Genomic DNA, 22,275 nt, shown 5'->3' with positions numbered 1-22,275 from the left:
TAGTGAATCGGATATTTCTTGCCCAACTTTAAATTGTGCCCATATCGCTGCCTCCTGAGATTAAAAACTTGGCACAAAGCCACATCAGTTTTGTAAAACTTATGACTGCATAGCTGAGTCATTTGCTGTATTAACAAAACCATTAGTGGAACCTTCAACCTTTTGGGAGAATATTCTGGATCCATAATGGGTTTGGATATTAGGAATACTTGAAATTTAAAATTGTCTTTCTTTAATACTTTGGCTGCTTTTTCCCTTCCTAGCCATCTAATCTCTTCCAGTCAATAGAACTTTGAGAATTTTGCTTTTGTTACTAAGCATTTCTCTTCCTCTCAACAGAAATATTGACCTATAACCCTAAAACTTTGGAATTGTAATGTAAGTCTCCACATTTCTTTTTCTTTGAGATCATAAAACTTTATGTACCCTTATATTCTGTCCCTTTGGGTTGTTACCTTTGAGATTTCTTGGGACATTTAAAGCTTTGTACAGTGTAAAACCTTGCATATTTTATTTTGTGTATCTGGCAGATAAATGCAGATGCAACTTCCACTTTTGAATAGTTCATAATCTCTTGCTGAAGCGAGGCCGTGCTGGTAAAAATCACAGATGTTGCGTAGCGTGATTTACTACAGTCTGTAATTGTTGCTCCAGCTTGCAGCATTTGAAATGCTCAACTAGTGCATCACGAAGTTTCATCTGTACGTACATTGACCTAGGATGTTTTCAATCAAAGCTTCATGTATATTTGCACAAAGCAAACTGATCTCAGTTGTTCTGAAATTAGTTTCCTTGGTGCAGCAGAAGACTGGCAACATGGTAGGGGAGGAATTAATCTTAAGTACTTGTTCCCAGTTTTTACTCAAAGATGCTCATGTGGACATTAGTTGAGAGCATAATAAAACTTAATGATAGTGATTTTCTTAATTAGCTTGCTAAAACCGAGGCTTGTTCTTTTTTTTATAAAAAGAAGCATTAAATGGCTGGAACTTCTGCTCAGGAGAGGCCATGTGAGTGCAGAAAAATACAATGAAAACATTGTCTTTTAAATCATGTTTTGTTATTTATTTGGAATGAATGTAGTCCTTGATTGTGTGAGAAAATAGTTGGCAAGTAATGAAAAATAATGAAGTCAAATTAGCAACGGGACTCAGAGTAATGTTAGTAGGCAATAGAATAGACTATTATGTAGTTGTATTGAGGGTTAGTAAATTACCCATTCACCTTTAATTTTAAACTCTGGTTTAGTTGGTGCTTTTATGTCAATTAGGGGCTAAATAAAATACAGCTAGGCAGTTGCACATTTTCAACAAACTATTCCATCCTTTGTCACTCTTAAGGCAAATGTTTTTCTTAGTGTAATGGCTAGAAAATGAGCTTTTTTAAAATAGTATTGATTTCAAATGAAGCTTTTCCCAGTGCAACAGGTTTCTCTCTAGTACTAGTACCAGAATCCCATGAATCTGAACCCATTTCTCCTACGTCAGTTTTTAACCATGCATTCACTTATCTGATCTTATTTAGCCCTTACCAATTTGTACTTAAATCAGTTAATAATGACTGTTTACTGCAGAAAACAATGCCCATTCACTAGGCTTTTGGACTTAATTTTTTCCCTTTACACACCCATGCCCACTCAGTGTCACAGGGAATTTACATATCTCTGCTCTCATCCAAGCTAGTAGCAAGAGCATCTAGACAAAGGTAAGGACTATGGATTCTATGAAGATACTATAATGAATCCCCTGCTTGTCTTTTTTACAATCACCCTTTTGCTTTCTGTGCGCACGGATCAAGTTTGGGGTAATTGGCATTCTAGAATAGTGTCTACAAGGCTTTTCCATCTACAGTCTGGAGGTCAAAATCATGTTTTTCAATTCTGAGCCACAATTAATTGAGCAGCAGCATTTGCTGGATTTGGATTTCATTATTTTAGACATACACTCAGTGGCCACCATATTAGAATAGCAGTGGAACATGTTGTAGTCTTCTGCTACTGTAGCCCATCCACTTCAAGGTTCGATCTGTTGTGCATTCATAAATGCTCTTCTGCACATCACTGTTGTAATACATTGTTCTCTGAATTACTATTGCCTACCTGTCAGCTTGAACAGTCTGACTATTCTCCTCTGACTTATTAAAGGGTGTTATCACTCACAGAACTGCCGAACGCTAGGTGCTTTTTGCTTGTTATTTTGCTTTATCCTCTAAATTCGAGACTACTTGTGAAAATTTCCAGGGGATCAGCAGTTTCTGAGATACTCAAGCCCACCTTGTCTGGCACCAAAAATCATTCCATGGTCAAAGTCACGTGATCACATTTCTTCAATCAGATGATTTGGGCTGAACAACAATTGAATTTCTAGTCTACGTCTGCATGTTTTAGTGCATTGAGTTGCTGCCACATGATTGGCTGATCAGATATTTGCATTATTGATCAGGAATACAGGTGTACATAAGTGTACTGAGTGTAGTGCTTTTGCTTTCATAAATGTTGGGCCATTCATAAAGAAAGGAAATAAATACCCAACCATCAAATGGTGATTGAATATTGATAATGTGTAATCTAATATTCCTATTATGCAGAATTATTTGAACCAATTTGAAAACTTAAGATTATATATAATAGTGTTACATGCTGTAGCATTTTTTTTCTGGCACTCTTAAGAGATGTGTGCCAAATTCTGAGATTGCTGCAAAATGAACTCATAATCAGTTGGCAAAGAAATCCAGAAAAAGCTCTGACAGCTCTAAATTTCTGTAAGATTAATAATTAATACAGCCATTTTTAAGATCTTTATGCAAGTTAACTGAGTTATAATTTATAATAGTTCATTTGTGTTCAGTTCAGAACTTTTTTTTTTGAAGCTGCTATCTGGTTGTAAATTGTAACATGAGTAGCAAGATAAATGTACAAGCAAAATATTTGGAATATTGTATTTTGCAATGAGTTACCAATCCATCTATTAATCTAGAGTTCTAAAGTGCATCAAAATTGTTACCTTCACTTGTTTGAAATCTATTAACCATAGATGTTAGGAGGGATTTTGTTAAATAAATTGTGATAGGTGGGTGGTTTAAATACAAGCACACTTTAAAAGCTGTGCAGATTTATTATTTGTTCATACTTTATCATGTTGAAAACTTTTAATCTACTGCACCATTCTCCTTTAATGTGATACCATTTTCTTTGAATAATTGTAGGATTAAGAAGGAAGAATACTTTTTAAAAGTTCATATTTTTTGTATGGTAGGAGAAATAAAGAAAACAAAATAAAGACTGGAATTTTCAAAAACCGTGCCACTTGCGATAAAAATGCCTCAAGTGTGTCCACATCTGCTTTTTTTTTGTTGTTGCAATAATCACTATGCACAACAGTGAAGTGTTCTTAACACAAAGTACACTGCAGATGCTGTGGTCAAATCATTACGTACAAACAAGCTGGATGAACTCAGCCGGTCGGGCAGTATCTGTTGACTGCTCCTTTCAACAGATGCTGCCCGACCTGCTGAGTTCACCCAGCTTGTTTGTAAGTGAAGTGTTCTTGGAAGCTTGGGAGATGATTCATGTTAAATGTAAAGATTACATGACAATTTTGATATAGACAAAAAGGGTGTTGATTCAAAACCTCAGGTTACAAATGTAGTTAGACTCCCAAAGTAGGATCATTCTTAAATTAAAATCAAGGCCGTCATTAGGAAATTTTGGAATGTCGTATAATTAGCAGAAACAGAAAATTCTATTTTCCTTACAATGAAATAGAATTCAGTTATTTAATCTCCAAAAATGCACTATGAAATTGATTTTAAAATTGTGGACATAACCAAATTTGGAGGATAGGAAATGGGGAGGTGAGGAGAGAGCCAGTCTCTCCATAATAAATTGCAATAAGGCATTAATAGCCTTAATTGGTATTTAATAAAGTAATTCATGCACAGAAAAATGGTAGGGAACATACACAAAATGCTAGAGCACCTCAGTGGGCCAGGCAGCATCAATGGAAAAGAGAACAATTGACGTCCCAGCAAAAAATGTCGACCATAATCTTTTCCATAGGTGCTGCCTGGCCTGTAGAGTTCCTCCAGCATTTTGTGTGTGTTGCTTGGGTTTCCAACATCTGCAGATTTTCTCTTGTTTGAAAGGGTAGGGAAGTTTTGCTTGAAATATTTGAACCCAAGTGGAAATACAAGTACACTAATCACTAAAAAGTTGTGATGTAAGGGATAGTAATATTTTTTTTGGGGGGGGGGGGGAAGAACAAGCCCTAAGGTGGAACTAAATCAGAATTTGAAACTTAGTAGATCGAAACAGCCCATTTGATGATGATCATAGAAAAAGGAGAGGATTCACAAGAACTGTATAGCCTTGTTCTGAAACTAATATAGAAAATATAGGCAGGGTCTCAACTTGGAATGGAATTGCCATGTTTTGATAGAGTAAACAAAGCCATTATTAGAAACAGGGAAATTGGATGTTTGGGGAGTAATATGATGCTTTGGGAACTAAAAGTTTACAGACAAGGAAGTGGTTGAAGTAAATAGTTAATAAATTTAAGGAAAGGCTAGATCTCCCTATGAGCAAGATGCAGAGAATGGCTCATCTGCCAATGTGTAGGTGAGGTGATTTGTCTTACATTATTTAATATTCTGAAGGATTAATTGTTTGCTGTTTTGCTATCTTAAGAATGAAATTTATGGAACTGTTTTGGAAGATATTTGCCTTGTGTCCTGAAAATTTAGTGGAGAAGCATATTTATTAAGTAAGCTTTAAGGAATTTTAAAAACACTGAATGCAAAATGCAATTTCAACCCCTCAACTGAACTTGGCCTGAATATTGTTACTACGATGCACTTCAGACCAGTGACATTTAAGTCTTGCCAGTAGTTATTGTTACGTACCCTGTAACTAGGTGTCTGACCAGCAAAGATAGAAGAATCCGTTGGAGTCTGGTGGTACTATTTTCAAACAGTATTTATTAGTAAAATATACAAATCAATATCAACAATGCAAATAATGTTGGCAATACTAAACCTAAAAATGTGGGTATAATAATAATCAATAATAAACTAACTCTATCGATGTCTAGGGGATAATGAATTGTCATATGTGAATATAAAGTTCAGTTCAGTTCATATGTGCTGAGGTAGTTGTTGGTGTTTTAATCTTTAGAGCGAGCGAGCAAACAGTGACAGCTACAGTCAGTCAAACCTTTATGTTCTTGATCTGTCGATGTGTTGTGGCCATTCTGGTATGACCCCTCTGTCCTTCAGCTAGACCGTTCTTCTGTGGTGGACACACACACAAGCCCCCACCGGTCCTGCTATAAACACTGAGTTAAACTGACCAATCCTTTGTTCTGTCTCCGATGCCCCATACCTTCACGTGGGTTCCAACACTCAAGCAGTGCTCACTAGTGTGTCTGAGGGGTGTCTCCCAAGATCTCACTTTTATCCCTACTCACGGGGACTCAGGTGTCAATCAGTTTTGAATGGCAGTCCATCAAACCAGCCCATTCCAGCTTTCCACTGAGGAATTTTAATGAACAGAATGGTACCAAGTAAACAGCCCTCTCCGGAGCCGTAAGTCTTTCAGGAGTCATAATATAGTAGGTCAACAAGTCTCTGTCTCCTGGTGTTATCTCTCCCTTATTTGAAGCAAATGTTTCAGTCCCAGTATGTTTTCCCTTTGTCTCTCTTTCTCTCTCATTAGCAGCATGGTAACAGTAGCAGTTTGTGATTCTTCGAGGGGGGGTGGAACATGGGCAACTCTGTACCCTTCTGCCCATCAGAGTTGTTCATCCTTCATAACATTATCAAATTGTAGTGAAGCTCTCTAAATGTTTTAAGCAAACCTGTGGGGAATTTTAAATTATTGAAATGTTTTTTAAAAAATGAATAGCTTTATCAAATGTACAGAAGATGTAATGCACCTAAAATGTTGAAAACTAATTTCTTCACTTAATGAGTTTAAATTTAATTTTTTAAAGTTGGATTTTATATTGAGCAAATGAGGTCCACTTTAAATTTCAACATTTGAGGCATTCTAATAACAGTATGAGTTGGTAAGATGTAAAAACAGATAGAATCCTGGTTATTCTAATGAATGGTGAAGGATAGGAAATGTTGTTCTGGGTTCCCTCCCACCCCCACCCCATTTCCAATCCTGATGAAGTGTCTCAGCCCAAAATGTTGACTGTTCATTTCTCCCTGTAGATTCTGCCTGACCTGCTGAGTTCTTCCAGCATATGTGTGTGCAGGTCACATAGGAAATAAACATTTAAAGGAAAAGTTGCTGTTTCTGCAAAATGTGAACTGAGTTATTACCAGGGATGAAAATGGAGGCTTTAAAATCTGAGGATAAAATGCCATTTAAGTAAACTTTTTACTTTTTGAAAGGAAAGGCAGTCTAGTTAAAAGGGATGCCATCTTTCAATAATTATGAACTACGTTGATGATATTACATTTTAAGTTATACAATCACAAACTACACTTAAAGTGAGCAGATGCAAACAACAGCATCTGTTGCACTGCAGTATTGGAAATTTTGTTATATCCATGATATGCTTTTCCACAATATCTTTGGCTTTGCTATGCTACCTTATTTACTTTTAATTTTAATTTATTGAATTAAATTTTGATGCTGTGAATTTTTGAAAAATTAATTTGAGCTATGGCAAGGGCCTTGGAGAACTCTTAACTAATTAGTCTCCAGTGCCTCCTAGTGGTCAGTTACATAAATATTGATGTTGGATTGGAAAGGTTAATTTCAAAGTAAATTTGTTATCAAAGTACATCCTTGTCACCATAAACTGAGATTCATTTTCTTGTAGACATACCTAATACATCCATAATAGAATACAAATCATCATGATATCAGTGAAAGACTGCACTAACTTAGGCATTCAATCAGTGTGCAAGAGTAGAGACGGCACAATACAAAAAAAGATAAATAATGTTTGTTGCTTGTATATTATTGAGGACATGAGATGACGAGTCCTTGAAAGGGAATCCATAGGTTGAGGTAACAGTTCAATGATGTGGTGAGTGAAGTTGCCCCTTTTAATTCAACATGGTTGAGGGGTAATTGTTCCTGAACCTGGTGGTAAGTCCTGGGCTTCTGTATCTTCCCAATGAATGTTGGGAAGATACAGCAACATTCCCTGTGACAGTGCTTCATGTAGATGTGCTCAATGCTAGGAAAGACTTTGTCTATGATGGACTGAACCATATCAACTACTTTTCATGAAGGCTGCTCGCACGTTGGCCTCGGACTGAAATCACAGGATCCTCGGGGGGTGGGGGGGGGGGCTGTGGGAGTTCGTGATGGCTCCTCCATGTTTTGATGGTCAAAGTGAGCAAAGCAGGCTTATCTAGAAGTGAAGTCCTGTTTCTTATGTTGCTTGATTTTTTTTTTAACTTTATAACCGGTGATAGCATTCAAGTACTCCCACAACTGTTGAGCATCCTTCTTTGACTCAAGTTTAGTCTGAATCAAGTTTGTGAAGTTCAAATAACACAGTTGCAAAATGGAGGAGATAAAAAAATACTAAAAACAAAAGATATCTAAAAGTACTCAGCATTTTAGTACTCAATCTTAAGTAGTTTTAAATGTATTATGTTTTAAATTCTCCACTGAAATTAAAGCTATCATGGTTTTCAGTTGCAGATCATAGCAATCACTGATTCACTAACTATTTTTGGCTGTTTTTTCCTCTCCTTGTTCTCAGTACATCCATTCTTGATATTAAGTTTGTCAACTCTATTTCTATACCCCATATTGCTATTACCATATCAAGCACTCGTCTCCTTTTGCTGAGCACCCAATTCATGAATACTTAAATATTTCCCTTGGCCCAATGTGTCGCGATCATAAATGGTTGCATTTTCTCACATGTACTCGTCTTCTCCACTCCACCAGCTTTCCAACTTATCATTATTCTGCTCCTGAAAACTCAATTTTCTGCTCCTTTGTTGTATCATTCTATACTGACCTGCTTTGCCTTGTTAAGACCTTAAACATGTTGTTGCCATAGTGCTTCATACCCACATTCTAAAACTTTCTCCTTTTAATCTGCGGATCTTCCAATACACTGAAGATTACTTAATCTTGTTATTAAAGCCAGCTTTTGTGACTGCAGTCATGCTGTATTATCCCTTCTTGCTATTGGATAGTGTTACTCACACATTTCTGAAGCCTATTTAGTGGAGACCCTCAAATCATTATGGTTCTAGCTTTGATCCATTCTTTAGTTCTGTACAGACATTGAGTACACCATCTGTACAAAATCAGCTTTTATATTCTGAATCAATTTTCAAATGGTTATCTTTTCTCTGTACATTGCTTGACAAATGTTTTCTGTAAAATCCACATGAAATCTACTTTTTGACGGCTTAGTGATCTTGTATTTACAAACATTTGGAACAATTTTTCCTATGAAATAATTGGAGAACTTGTACAGGCCAAATAAAGCATTATTGTATCGTATGGAAATTGTTTCAATACACTAATGGATTAAAAAGTTGCTTATGAAATATTCAGTTCAGTGGGATCTAGAAGAGTATGTACATTGATGCAAATTTGATGTTTTCGGGTTTCTAAGTCTGACTCTCGGGAAAGCTGATATTAGGAAGGTACTTTAAATGTAAATCAAAGCTCTGATAATCCCCTATCTAACTTCAGAAATGCTTGATAGCTCACCAGGTGATGTTTCTTGCATTCCTCTTAATCTGACCTGGACTTGTAATTGAAATTAATTGCAAGTGTATTTGGGTAGACATAACACCCAATAGTTAGGAAAGTTTGTTAGTCAAATGGCATGGTGTGTGTATCCAGACATGCTGGTCACGTGACAGATGCACTGCCACCTGGGTGGTCGGAGGACACACCACATGCCAATCAACATTTGGTCCCTCCCAACTAATCAATGCACACCTAAATTATTGGTCACCTTAATTGGATTAACTCGCCCAGCCCCATGCTTTAAAAGGTGAGACTAGCCCTTGGCTAGCCCTCTCTTACAGACCACCACATTGGAGGTATGTGCATTGATTTATGCTTGGGAAGGTCTATTGTTTGCCCTGGTAAGGGAGCTGCAGCTATCCAAGGTCAAGGGGGATAGTTGTTGTAGTGCTTTTCCCTTGTTCTTTGTTTTTGTAACCGTACCCTGTCCCCACACTGCTTCCTTTGTAGTTGCTTGTGTTGACCTGACTTCCCCTTGTAAATAAATTCCTTATTAAAACTGTGTGTCCAGGCCTCTGCTGTTGAGACTCAAAGAACCAGTTATTTTCCATCATAAGTGTGCCCAACTAAATGGTGGCATAGCTCTACTGTATAGTGTACATAATCATCAGCACTATGTAAACAAAGTTAGAAATACCAAAGGACAATCATTATAACAATGTGGAAAAACCAGTTACAATATAATCAGAGTGGTATGTTTATCTTGTGAACAACAATGTGCCCTTGAATTGCTGTGTATTGTAATATTGTTCATTCATGGTATTTCAGTTGTTTAACTTCATGTAATCTTGAAAACAAAGTAACTTGCAGTTTACAAATATTCTATTGATGAATGTACTTCTATGTGGACTGCTAATTCATTTGATTATGACAGTCAGTGGCAGAAAAATTGCATGTTAAATTTGTTATTTTGATGTTTCAGTATTTTTTGTGTCCATTCTGGTTAAGGAATAGCTTCAAAACTTCTATGTGACTCAAGGGCAAGTGTTCACGATGTAGCTCATTGATTGCATCAAAACCTGTAGGTTGTTCAGTGAGACAATTATAACTCACTTGTTCAGTAAGTAGGTATATTTTCCATGCATTCACATGTAATGGACAGGAGCATGCTAATTTATAAGTCTTGTATACTGAGACCTGGATTCAAATCGTACCAATGTGGCTGGAAATTGAGTTCAATTTGTGGAAACCACAAAACTCCTTGATAGTTGTAAAAGCCTGTTTGAATTATGTTAAGCACTTGTTGGCATGTACAAATTGTTCTGTAAATTTGGTATCTGGTACCCAAATATGACCTGTATGTTTCATCGTTTAGTAATGACAGCAAAAACTTTGTCAACTGACCAGTCTTCGTTTCCATGCTTACATGCATGTTCCCTTTTCTTTTCTCCACCTTTCCCTTATTGGGCTGAAAGTATACCTGTATTTCACATTTCTGGTCCAGATGAAGGGTCATTAACCTCAAAAATGAATTCTGCTTCTCTATAGATGCTACATGATCTAAGTATTTCCAGCACTATTTTCATTTCAGATCCCAGCACCTTTGATTTATTTTGCTTTTCATTTGCAGGATCTGCAACTGTTGGTGTATCTATTATGCTTTATCACTGGCAGTCTGGGCAGGCTCTGAGATGATACCCTCACATGTAAAAGTGAAATGAATCTATAGGTATTAGATTATTATGGATGAGTGGAGCTAAGTGGCATCTACTTGTATAGTTGATGAGGTATTAGAAAATAATCGTAAGTCCACTGAATGTTTACAACACTACATCCCACTCCTTGGAGTTGCCTGCTAGTGTAAATTTCTCCTTTGTTCCATTGTAGCAAATTAGCTGCTGTCTTTACCTTTTGTAGAGTTTGGAAGGCTTATTTGTCCTCCTGGTGAAGAAATATCCCTCTATGCAATAATTCAAATGCTTTATTTTAAAGTCTTAACCTTGTCCTATTTAATGTCTATCTTCACTTGCTTCACATTCCAAGTGAGTTTGCACAACTCACTTACAACATGAGGAGGGGATCTCATAGAAGCATTCCAAATGTTAAAAGCCTGAACAGATTAGGTATGGCAGTTATTCCCGTGGTAGGGGATTCTGGGACAAGAGGGCACGGCTTTAGAATTGAAGAACGTCCTTTTGGAACTGAGATACGAGTATACAAAATCAAATTTATTTTCATGCTTGCAGTACATGGCATCAAATGTACAACCTTCACTAGAAAAGCAAATTATGCACAATCTTTTCCAAGAAGGAACAATTAGTGCAAATAAGTCTGTTATAATGCAAAGTGGTCATAGTGTAGCTATAATGAGGTAATAGTTCTGCAGGTTTGGTTCAAGAATCAAATGGTTTATTGGTTTGGTTTATTATTGTCACATGTACTGTGATGGTGGAAAAACTTGTCTAACATGCTCTTCGTACAGATCAAATCATTACAGAGTGCATTGAGATAGAACAAGATAAAATAATAACAATGCAGAATAAAGTATAAATACTACAATAGAAGTACAGGGAAACAAAGTAGAACGGCAGGTGATCTTCATTCCTTTAAGTTCCTAGGTCTCAACCTCTTCACATTGATGTAGAGAAGAGCTTGTGTACTAAACCCCCCCCCCCCCCAATCCCACTTTTCTGTAGTCAATGATCAGCTCTTTTGCTTTATTGACATTGAGCAAATTGTTATCATGAATCCCTGGTATGAAGCTCCCTCTCTTCTTCCTGTACTCTGACTTGTTATTTGTTGAGTTACATCCCACAATGATGCTATCACCTGCAAACGTAGTTAAAATGGAATCTGGCCACACAGTCATGAGTGGAGTGGAGCAGGGTGCTGAGGGTTTCACCTCAGTTTGAGTTATAGAGGGAGGTGATGACTCTCGGCAAGTGCAGTTTGGTGGTGAGTTTGCTTGATTGAGAAGAATTAGCTAGCCTTGGTGATATGCCACTAAATGCTTGTGTACTTCCTGCCTGATGTAACTGCAAGAGGATGTCAAGGCCTTAATGCTGGGGATATTTCATTGATGCCTTCAGGCAGCATCTCATGTTGGTACTACCAAAGGTGGGGAGGGATGTGCCCCTGATATATTGGCTGAATCCACTACTCTCTGCAGCTATATGAATTCCTGGCCATCCAATTGTCATAGCAGACCATGCTCCAACTAGTTGATATTTTCAATAGTAAATTTGTAGTAGATTGTTGGTGTTCAGTGAAGGCCAAACTTCCTATCACCTGAAGGTAAAAATGCTGGTGTGACTTCCTTGCACATCTGTGCTGTGCCCAGGATAAGTCGTCTGAAACATTAATACCTGGGAATTCAAAGTAAGTGACAATCTCCACCACTAATTTGCCAATGAAAACTGTCACATGCTCACCCTCCTTCCCCTTCTTGAAATCAATTTGGTTTAACTGGCTTTGAACAAGTTGTGCAGTTCTTGAAGTGCTTATGAAGGGGATGGCAGTCGTCGTGGCAGGTAATCACACTTCTCTTGGGCACTTAAAATAACATTTTTTTGAAACAGATGGGGATCCCAAACTACAGAAGTAATTGTAATCTTATGATAGCATCAGGTCTTGTTTATTGACTGGAATTTTAGATAAAATCTGCTCTATAAATTATTTCGTGTCCCAATTATTAAGTAAACTGAGCTCGAGATTTCCTGTTTACATTACAATTGTGTAACTTTGATGTTCAGCTGCAGAAAAGGTGAAGTGAGAAATCGAATGACAAAATAGCAATATTGAACTTTTTTTTTTTGAAGAAAAATATTGGTGATACTTCTGAGTAAAGGCATCTTAGTCTCTAAGTCAAGGAAGAAATACCTGGACTTTCAATGAAATTAATATCAAACCAAGTCAGTGTGGATTTATGGAGGGTAAACAGTTTAAGAAATTTTGTTGAGCTCTTTAAGGATATAACAATCTAAATACAGTGGATTCCAGTTAGTTGGTCCAGACCAATCAGGGAAGATATTTTTGTGACAACTCTTAAAGAACAAAAACTAAATTAAGGAAAACTGAGAATCCCTTCGTTTATTTGTGGCAATATTCCACTTAATTGGGGAGCGATACTGTTGCTGAATATTTTCTAACTAGCATCAGTTGTGTGCACTTGCGTGACTGTTATACCATGCTTAAAGATATTTTTAAATAGTGTCAGTTGTATGTATTTGTGTTCTGAAAGTAGTGAATTTTTTTCTGTATGACAACTCAGAACTGTTTTGCCCACTACAGTTTCAAGCATTCAGATTTGGGGATGCCAGAAACTGACAGGAATGGAATTGAAATGATTTCACAATTTCAAGTTAAGAAATATGAAAAATTTGAAAGCATCAACAATGTTGCAATGGAAGTGAAGATCTGGAGGCTGCAGTTGTCTATAGTATAGTGTCTATAGTATAGTATAGTATTATGAAGGCAAACTTTTAACTGCACTACATGTCTGTACTGATTTTGATCATTTACAGTCAATCAAAAGAATATGCCCATGATTATAGTTATTAGGGACTAATAGTTTTATTGTACTGTAGCGGGATTGGCAGTTTTCTAATTTGTTCTGTATTTCATTTAAATACATGAGTTTTTACTTAGTTAAAAGGTCGTTGGTATATCTTTCTAACTACTTCCATGAAACTTCAGCTAATTGGGGCTGCCACTTAATTGGGCCAAAATGTATTGGTCCTGATGTGTCCCAGTTAACTGGAATCCACAGTAGATGGTGAAATTATAAATGTAGTGGTATTTGGATTTTCAGAAGTATTTGACAATGTGCCAAAAGACTGGTGTAATTTTTAGGGAAATTATATTAGCATGATTTAAAGATTAGCTATCCTAGAGATGAAAGTCAAATTAAAGGGGTCTTTTCTAGGCATGAAGAATGTAACTAAAGGCTTTTTCTTACCCATTCTCTTCTCCCTCCCTTCCCCACCCCCCCCCCCCCAAACACCCACCCATACTTGGCACTCAATTATGTGCAATTTTACAATATTGAAGAGGGAAGAGTGTAAGACATCCAAATGTTACTTGACCTAACAGCTGGTTCTAATTAAAGGAATTGATATTTTCAAACTGCATATTAAATTTTAATAAAACTCATTTTGAGGAGACATCTACTTATCCCTTTTGTTTGGTACTGGTCTAGTACTTTGCCAGTAACAGTTATGTGTCAAAGTTAAAAATGAAGTTAAGTTACTTCACTTTTTTTCGGAAATAGTGAAGCATTTGACCATGTGCAATATTTCAGCGCAGTGGTGCAATTAGAGCTGCTGAATCACAGCATCAGAGACTGGGTTCATTCCTGACCTTGGGTGCTGTTTGCGTGGAGTTTGGTGCTGGTTTCCTCCTGGTACTCCAGTTTTCCCTTCAATCCAAAAGGCACGCAGGTTGGTAGCTTAATTAGCCACTGAGTAGGTGGCTGATGGTCACCACAAACTTCTGGGTTGAAGAGACTTCCCCCTGCTGTTCCCACTGTAACTCTGATGCAAAAATGGCTGCAATACACCTGCAACCTAAGTGAAGGAGTTTAAACTGCAACCCATTATATACTGAGAGCGTTTGCCTCCAGTTTGTATTGGGCAACTTAGAATTTGTTGGCATTAAGAATTTAATCACCTTGCACGTTCCCACAAACAGTCTGAAGTATGTAATTTCATCTTTAAATAAAAGATTAAATTGAAAAGTGGGCATATTTTTAAGAGCAGCTCTTTCAGATCCGAGAAAATGAGTAAAATGAACAGTATCCATATACTTTTTAAACATATAAACCAAATGAAGCAAGGGCTTCCCAATTTCATAGAAGACTGAAGAAATTAGTAAGCTTAAAAATGCATTGGATTTGATTTTTATGTTGATCTGCAAAAGTATCTGAGAATCGGGTTTATCACCACCGGCATGTGTCATAAAATTTGGTAACTTAGCAGTACAATCCAATATATGATATAGAAAGAAAATATAAATGAATTACAGTAAGTGTATATGTATATTAAATTAAAATAGTGCAACAACAAATAATTTTTTAAAGATGAGGTTTCATGGGTTCAATGTCCATTTAGAAACTGGATGGCAGAGGGGCAGAAGCTGTTCCTGAATCGCTGAGTGTACCTTCAGCTTCTGTACCTCTTTCCTGATAGTAACAATGAGAAGAGGGCATGCCCAATGTAATGGGGTCCTTAATAATGGATGTCACCTTTCTAAGGCACTGCATTTACAGATGTCTTGGATACTACAAAGGCTAGTACCCAAGATGGAGCTGACTAATTTTACAACTTTCTGTAGCTTTCGGTCCTTTGCAATAGCCCCCCCCAAACCAGACAGTGATGCAGACTGTTCTCCATGATACATCTATAGAAGTTTGAGTGTTTTAGATACCAAATCCCTTCAAATTCCGAATGAAATATAACTGTTGTCTTGCCTCCTTTATTGGTGCACCAATATGCTGAGACAAGGTTAGATCCTCGGATCTTGACACCCAGGAATTTGAAATTGCTCACTCCACTTCTGATCCCTCTGAGGATTGGTTCGTATTACCTAGTCTTGCCCTTCCTGAAGTCCATAATCAGCTCTTCCATCTTACTGACGTTGAGTGCAAGGATGTTGCTTTGACACCACTCAAGTAGCTGGTATAGCTCGCTCCTGTACACCCACTCATCTCCATCTGAGATTCGACAATGGTTGTATCATCATCAAACTTATGGATGGTATTTGAGCTATACCTAGCTGAACAGTCATGGGTATAGAGGGAGTAAAGCAGTAGGGTAAGCGCACACCCAAAATGTGCCAGTGTTGATCAACAGTGAGGAGGGGATTTTGTCACCAATCTGCACAGTTAAGAAAGTGAGGATCCAGTTGCAGAGGGAGGCGCAGGTTCTGTAGCTTATTGATCAGGTCTTTGGGAATGATGGTATTAAACGATGAGCTAAAGCAATGAATGGCATCCTGACATGGGTGATTATCCTGTCCTGGTGATCAAAGGCTGTGTGAAGAGTCGTTGTGATTGTGTCTGCTGTAGACCTATTATGATAGGCAAATTGCAGTGGCTCCACGTCCTTGCTAGGGCAGGAGTTGATTCTAGCCGTGCCGAACCTTCAAAGCATTTTATCACTGTAGATGTGAGTGCTACTGGACAATAGTCATTAAGATTGCTCATGCTATTCTTAGGCACTGGTATAATTGTTGCCTTTTTGAAGCAGGTGGGGACTTCCAACTGTAGTTCAGTGTAGTTTTTGTATTGTTCATGTAACACCATGGCCCTGAAAAATGTTGTCTAGTTTTTAGTGTGTACTGTACTGGCAGTTTTGGTTGAAATGACAATAAAAAGTGACTTGACATAGCAGTGAGGGGTTGAAAATGTCCTTGAATAATCCCACCATTTGGTTGATATTATACCTTCAGTAAAAAGATACAAATCATGAAAAAACAAGCATATATGCATGTAAACGAAACAATTGAGCAAGCAAAGGGTACAGTGTAGTTCCTCAATGATGATATTTTACTTTCCATAGTTTGTGTTCAAAGTGTTTTTGAACTGAGGGAGCAATATAAAGCATGTTTACAGCTTTGAGTTTTTGTGTTTGTCATTTTGAGTATATTATTGAAAAATAAACTGCCAGAAAACTCTTGTAGCTTTTTAAACTACTAAAGATTGAAAACTTGTTTTGCAGTTTTTGATGTGATCTACTCCAGGACACAAGGTTTATTTTGGGAAAAGTTGATTAGACATTGACTAATTTTGGTAAGTGCATTTTAAATTTCATTTTGGTTTAAGTAAAGAACTTAGAATCTGATGCTCTAACTGCAGAGTTTCACTATTTCATTTTTTTGCAGCATTTCAATGACAATGGGGTTCTACTGAACTGTAAGGCATGCAGTGCAGCTGATTGCAGCAAACTTTTTATTTATTCCTTCTGTATTTCAATTAATTCAAGCTTCAAAATTGTCTGTTACTTAAAAATTTTCACACTTCAAATGATATTTGCTAATGTTGATCAGAAAAACCGAATGGTTAATAGTCATTAACTTTTTGCTTAAGCATCAAAATTACTTCTCCCATCTGAGTTGGTTATGTCAGAGGTACTGATTGACACTTTAATAGGACTATTATAATTGTATCAATTTTTAAGATAAATTAACTTTAAAAGTTGCTTCCATGTCCACCATGGCATAATGAAACAAAACTCGATGTGTAAAAGATTTGCAGCTTGTTGCCTGCAGTGAGGCAGTTCAGTTGTGATATTAGACTGGATTGGCTGTTTGCTTTACTTGGTGCAAAAGGGAAGTCGATTTGATGCCAACAAAACTGAGGGGATGGGTAATAAATGACTTTTCCCTGTAGTGAAGTACCAAAAAGAAAAACAGTGATCAAGTTTAAGTGGTATAGAAGGGATCTGGCGAAGAACTTAATCACCAATGAGGCGAGCTGAAATCCAGAACATCCTGCCTGAGGGTACATTGGAGGCAGTACTCTGCTAACATTTAAGTTTTGTAGATCACATGAGATGGCAAGTATTGAAAAATGGATTGGGGATAGATATGCACCAGATGATCAGCTAAAAGACCTTTTTCTCTGACTCCACAGATCTGCTATGACTCCACAGATTTATTAGGAGCAGGTGAGCATTTCATTCCTCAAGCCTGCTCAGTTATTTCAATAAGATCAGAGTTGCTCAGATTTTAATCTCAACTTCACGTTCCTTACTACTTTGACCTTTCACTTCTTTGCTTTAACAGGAGTCAGTCTGTGCTGAAAATATTCAAAGTTTGTTTTCACAGTTGAGGGTGAAAAACATTCCAGAGGCTCTTGTGAAAACAAAAATTGCCTTGTTAAATTGGTGACCCTTTATAATTAATCACTGACCCCTGGTGCAGATTACCCCTAAGGATGAAACATCCTAGCCATATCTGCCTTGTCAAGACTCTTGGGGATCATGTATATTTCCTCTTGCTCTTCTAAATTCTACAGGATACAAGACCTGTCTGTTTGGCTTCTTGTAAGGTGAACCATTTATTTCAGTTATTAGTCTATTTTGTATGTTGCTGGAGTGAGAAATGCTGTTCCATTCCACAACAGAAGAATAAGTATTGATACACTTACAGGCACAGATAAGTTATAATGTAGGTTTTGAGTCTGAAAATACTGTATAGTGAAAGATATGAAAATATTGTGATGGTTAGATTATGTATGAGTTTTACAATGGATATTAATAGGCTGATATTCAAGAGAACTATATCTTGTAAGATTAAATCTTGTGTTTACCACGAGGAATTGCAGAGGTAGGTGATGCTGGGACGAGCGTGCCAGCAATCAAAACGGGAAATCAAGATCTTAATTGTCATGTAGCACCTTTGGTCACTGCTTTAATTTGAGATTTGAATGCGCAACTTTCTGCGGTGTGTCCTGTAGTTCATACTGTAATCGTAATGTTCCTGTGATAAAGATGGTCAGTTGGTGAAAGTATTGATCCAACTGTCTGTCCTACATGTTTTATCACATTTTAAGTAATTGTAAACTGCACTCATCCAGGTGAGTTGTAATTATTTCATCACATCCTGCCTGGTTCTTTTAATAGATGAAGATGTCTTGACAATTGAAGAAGTGAGTTTCAAGCTTTAGAAAAGTTGGTATCTACCTTGTTTCTGGTAACAATAAAAATTATTGCTTTAGTCGATAATGACAGAAATCCTATCGATGTATTGTGGAATCACGGAACTTGTTCAAATTAATCATCTGATGGGATTAAATATGTAGGTCCTTTGAAGATAAAATTATAAAGTAATTGGGGAAAATAAAAATAAATAAAATTATTTTGAACTCCATGGAGCATGTGGTATCCAGGCAATCAGTTTTCTTTTTTTTCTTCTTTCTTTAAATGAGGATTAAGGGGAGGGGGGAGGATCAATATTTTTCTTTTCATTTATTCTTTGTAATTTTCTTTAAAAATTAATAAATAAGTTGATCATCTGAAATATAGTTATCTTCACATCAGAATATGGTTGAATGTTATCCATGTTTTGCTGCATGGACTGCTTTAAGTACAGACATAGACATGGTGGATTCACTGCTACCTTTGTGATAGAAGATAGTTCATTAATGTTAAAGATAGCTAGGTAGTAATGGGCTGAATGACAGCGTCCTTACATGATGGTTTTTAGGCTATAATAAGTGTTTTTGCATTGTTTCATGCCATGTTTAGTTAAATACTATATTAGTGTTGGGTACAACAAATCTTGGTCCCTCATGACATTTAACTTTTTGTGGATATTTTTAGACAAGATCAAGGCTATTAAGGGGTCTGTAGCTAAGTGGTCCTCTCCAATGATGTTAAACTCACTTTGAGTAGGTTATTACTAAAAAAAAAGTTCCCTCATGGGACTGTTGAAGACTTTGTGTTATGGGAGAGCATACTAAATGACGTGATTGAGTTGGGTATTTCCTCAAATATTTTGTCCATACTATCAGCCCCTCAGCCCAGGCTCAAAAGAAGTTTGTCATGCAAATTGAAGCTTTAAGCCTCATTCTTTACTTTTACTACCTTTGCACTAACTAGCAAATCTAAACACTAATAATGTAAAGATACAAATTCTGTTTAAAAAGATGTACAATTCACATCAAGTTCATAGAGAAAGGGAAATGAAAGAAGCAATTTAAAATTTGGGGAGGTGAGAAAGGACAATAAAAGATAACTAAATTGACCAGAGCAAGATAAGGAAAATGTACAGTAATAGTGACGTTTTATATTTTCTCATGCATTGCATCTGGAATGCAACAGCTTTGCTATTTGTGTTCTGCATGTTTTGCTTCTCTGCATATGATACATACATTCTGTGTATGTTATCAATTACTGAAGAATTGTGATTTTTTTTTCCATTTCCATAGAGATATTCCATCTGCAGTGCCTTGAAAAAGTATTCACCCCCGCAACTATTTTCACATTTTACTGTCACATTTTCTGAATTAAAATATATTGAAGTAGGATTTTGAGTTAATACACTGTGCATTATATCAGAAGAAAAAATCCCCAAAACTGCCAACAATTTACTAAAGAGTGGTTGTAGACTGGTCATATTCTGCTCGGTTACCATTGGAGTGCCTCAGGGATCTGTTCTGGGACCCTTGCTCTTCATGATTTTTTTTAAATATATAAATGACCTGGATGAGGAAGTGGAGGGATAGGTTAGTAAATCTGCTGATGACACAAAGGTTGGAGGTAGTGTGGAGGGCTGTCAGAGGTTACAGTGGGATATTGGTAGGATGCAAAACTGGACTGAAGTGGCAGATGGAGTTCAACCCAGATATGTGTGAAGTGGCTCATTTTGGTAGGTCAAATATGATGGCAGAATATAGTACTAATAGTAAGACTCTTGGCAATGTGGAGGATCAGAGGGATCTTGGAATCCGAGGCCATTGGACACTCAAAGCAGCTGTGCAGGTTAACTCTGTGGTTAAAAAGGTGTATGCTGTATTGGCCCTCATCAGTCATGAAATTGTAATTAGGAGCCGAGAGGTAATGTTCAGCTATATAGGACCCTCGTCAGACCCCACTTGAAGTACTGTGCTCAGTTCTGGTCGCCTCACTACAGGAAGGATGTGGAAGCCGTAGAAAGGGTGCAGAGGAGATTTACAAGAATGTTGCCTGGATTGGGGAGTATGCCTTATGAGAATTGGTTGAGTGAACTCTGCTTTTTCTCCTTGGAGTGAAGGAGGATGAGAGGTGACCTGATAGAGGTGTACAAGATGATGAGAGGCATTGATCATGTGGATAGTCAGAAGCTTTTTCCCAGGGCTGAAATGGTTACCCCCAAGAGAACATAGGTTTAAGGTGCTGGGGAGTAGGTACAGAGGAGATGTCAGGGGTAAGTTTTTTTTTTGTGTTTTTTTTTACTCGAGTGGTGAGTGCGTGGAATGGGCTGCCAGCAACAGTTGTAGAGGTGGATACAATAGGGTCTTTTAAGAGGCTTTTAGATGGGTACATGGAGCTTAGTAAAATAGAGGGCTGTAGGTAAGCCTTGTAATTTCTGAGGTAGGGACCTGTTCGGCACAACTTTATGGGCTGAAGGGCCTGTATTGCGCTGTAGGTTTTCCATGTTTCTATGAAGTAATTACTAACCAAAATTGAGGCTGAAGTATTCATCCCCCTTGTAGTTACTAAGCTAACTTTCCTCTGGTGCTGTACTGTTTATTACCTTGCCAACTCCCCCAATTTGTTGATGCAGAAAATTGGATGATCATCTGAATAAAGAATCCTCCTCTCTGACCGGTCCAACAGTATAGTAGATTTTCAACAGACCAAACCAAAATGAAGGCAAAAGAGCATTCAAGCAAATCAGGGAAATAATAGAGCTCAAATCTGGAGAAGGGTATAAGACCATTTCAAAGGCCCTGAACATATTTCAGAGCTCAGTGCAGTCCATCATGAAAAGGTAGAAAAATGTGAAACCATGGCCACACTGCCTAGGTCAAACTTCCCCTCTAAATTTAGTTGCCAGAGAAGAATGATACTTGTGAGAAAGGCTACTGTGACACAAGCAGTCACTCTGAATGAGCTGCAGAAGTCGCTGGCTGCAACTGGAGATGAAGTTCATAGCTCAGATCTCTAAGGCCTTGCACAAACAGCATATTTATGGAAGAGTGGCAAGGAAGGTGACCTGGCTTAAAAAAATATCCTTGCCCATAAAGACTTTGCAAAGCGTCACTTAACAGCCACTCTAAAGATGTAGAAGAAGATCTTGTGGTCGAATTAAACTAAAGTGGAACTTTTTGGCCTCAACACTAAACTGTACGTGTGGCATAAATCTAATACTGCATATCAGCAGGAAACAGGATTCCTACTGTAAAAGTATGGTGGAGGTATGGGCATGCTTTCCAGCAGCAGGGACTGGAAATCTGGTCAGGATTAATGGAAAGATGACTTCTACTAAATAAAGAGATCTTCAATTTAAAAACCTGCTAGTCTCTTCCAGAAAGCTTAAGCTAGGGAGGAAGTCTGTCTTTAAGCAGGGCAAAGACCAAAAGCACATTGCCAGAGCAACCATGGAGTGGCTTCAAATGAAGAAAATTGATGCCCCCAGAGTGACCCAGTCAGAGTCCTGACCTTAACCCATTTGAACATCTCTGGCAAGACCTCCAAGATTGCTGTCCGCCACTGCTCCCCAACTCAACTTGGCACAGCTTGAGCTATTTTACGAGGACTGGGCAAATATTGCTCTTGCATTGTACACAGCTAAGAGAGGCTTATCCAAAAAGACTACCAGATGTAATAGCTGCAAGAGGTGATTCAACTAAGTACTGAGCAAAGGGGGATGAAGACTTCTGAACTACTGGCATTTCAGTTTTTGAATTTTTTGTTTTTCATACCTGACAATTTTCCCTCTTTTTGGGCTCTTCTGTGGAGTGGGGGAGGGGGGAGGGGGGGAGCATGTGGTCCACAATTAAAAATTCAGTTAAATTGATCAAAATCCCTGGTTGTAACACATGTATGTAAACAAGGGGTTGGGGCTGAATACGTTTACAAGGCACAATATTGAATAATTGATGTGTTTTGTGA

At 37.5% G+C, this 22,275-nt stretch overlaps 1 protein-coding gene across 10 annotated transcripts in view; it reads left to right on the top strand.

Moving 5' to 3' along the window:
* The window catches only part of mtmr3 (myotubularin related protein 3), a 75,581-nt gene that overhangs the window by 3,355 nt on the left and 49,951 nt on the right, over nucleotides 1–22,275 (top strand). For 7 of the 10 annotated variants that reach the window (XR_009515441.1, XM_059988251.1, XM_059988250.1 and 4 more), the window contains exons 2-3: nucleotides 16,396–16,466; nucleotides 17,310–17,343. The gene's annotated coding sequence lies outside the window, so the exon portion shown is untranslated. Of the gene's footprint in view, nucleotides 1–16,395; nucleotides 16,467–17,309; nucleotides 17,344–18,300; nucleotides 18,349–22,275 lie in introns of all 10 variants that reach the window. The other 3 variants (XM_059988246.1, XM_059988245.1, XM_059988247.1) reach the window with 3 other exon arrangements.

The sequence above is a fragment of the Hypanus sabinus genome, chromosome 13 (assembly GCF_030144855.1).
Source record: "Hypanus sabinus isolate sHypSab1 chromosome 13, sHypSab1.hap1, whole genome shotgun sequence".
NCBI lineage: Eukaryota > Metazoa > Chordata > Chondrichthyes > Myliobatiformes > Dasyatidae > Hypanus > Hypanus sabinus.
This window is presented reverse-complemented; position numbering and strand designations above follow the sequence as displayed.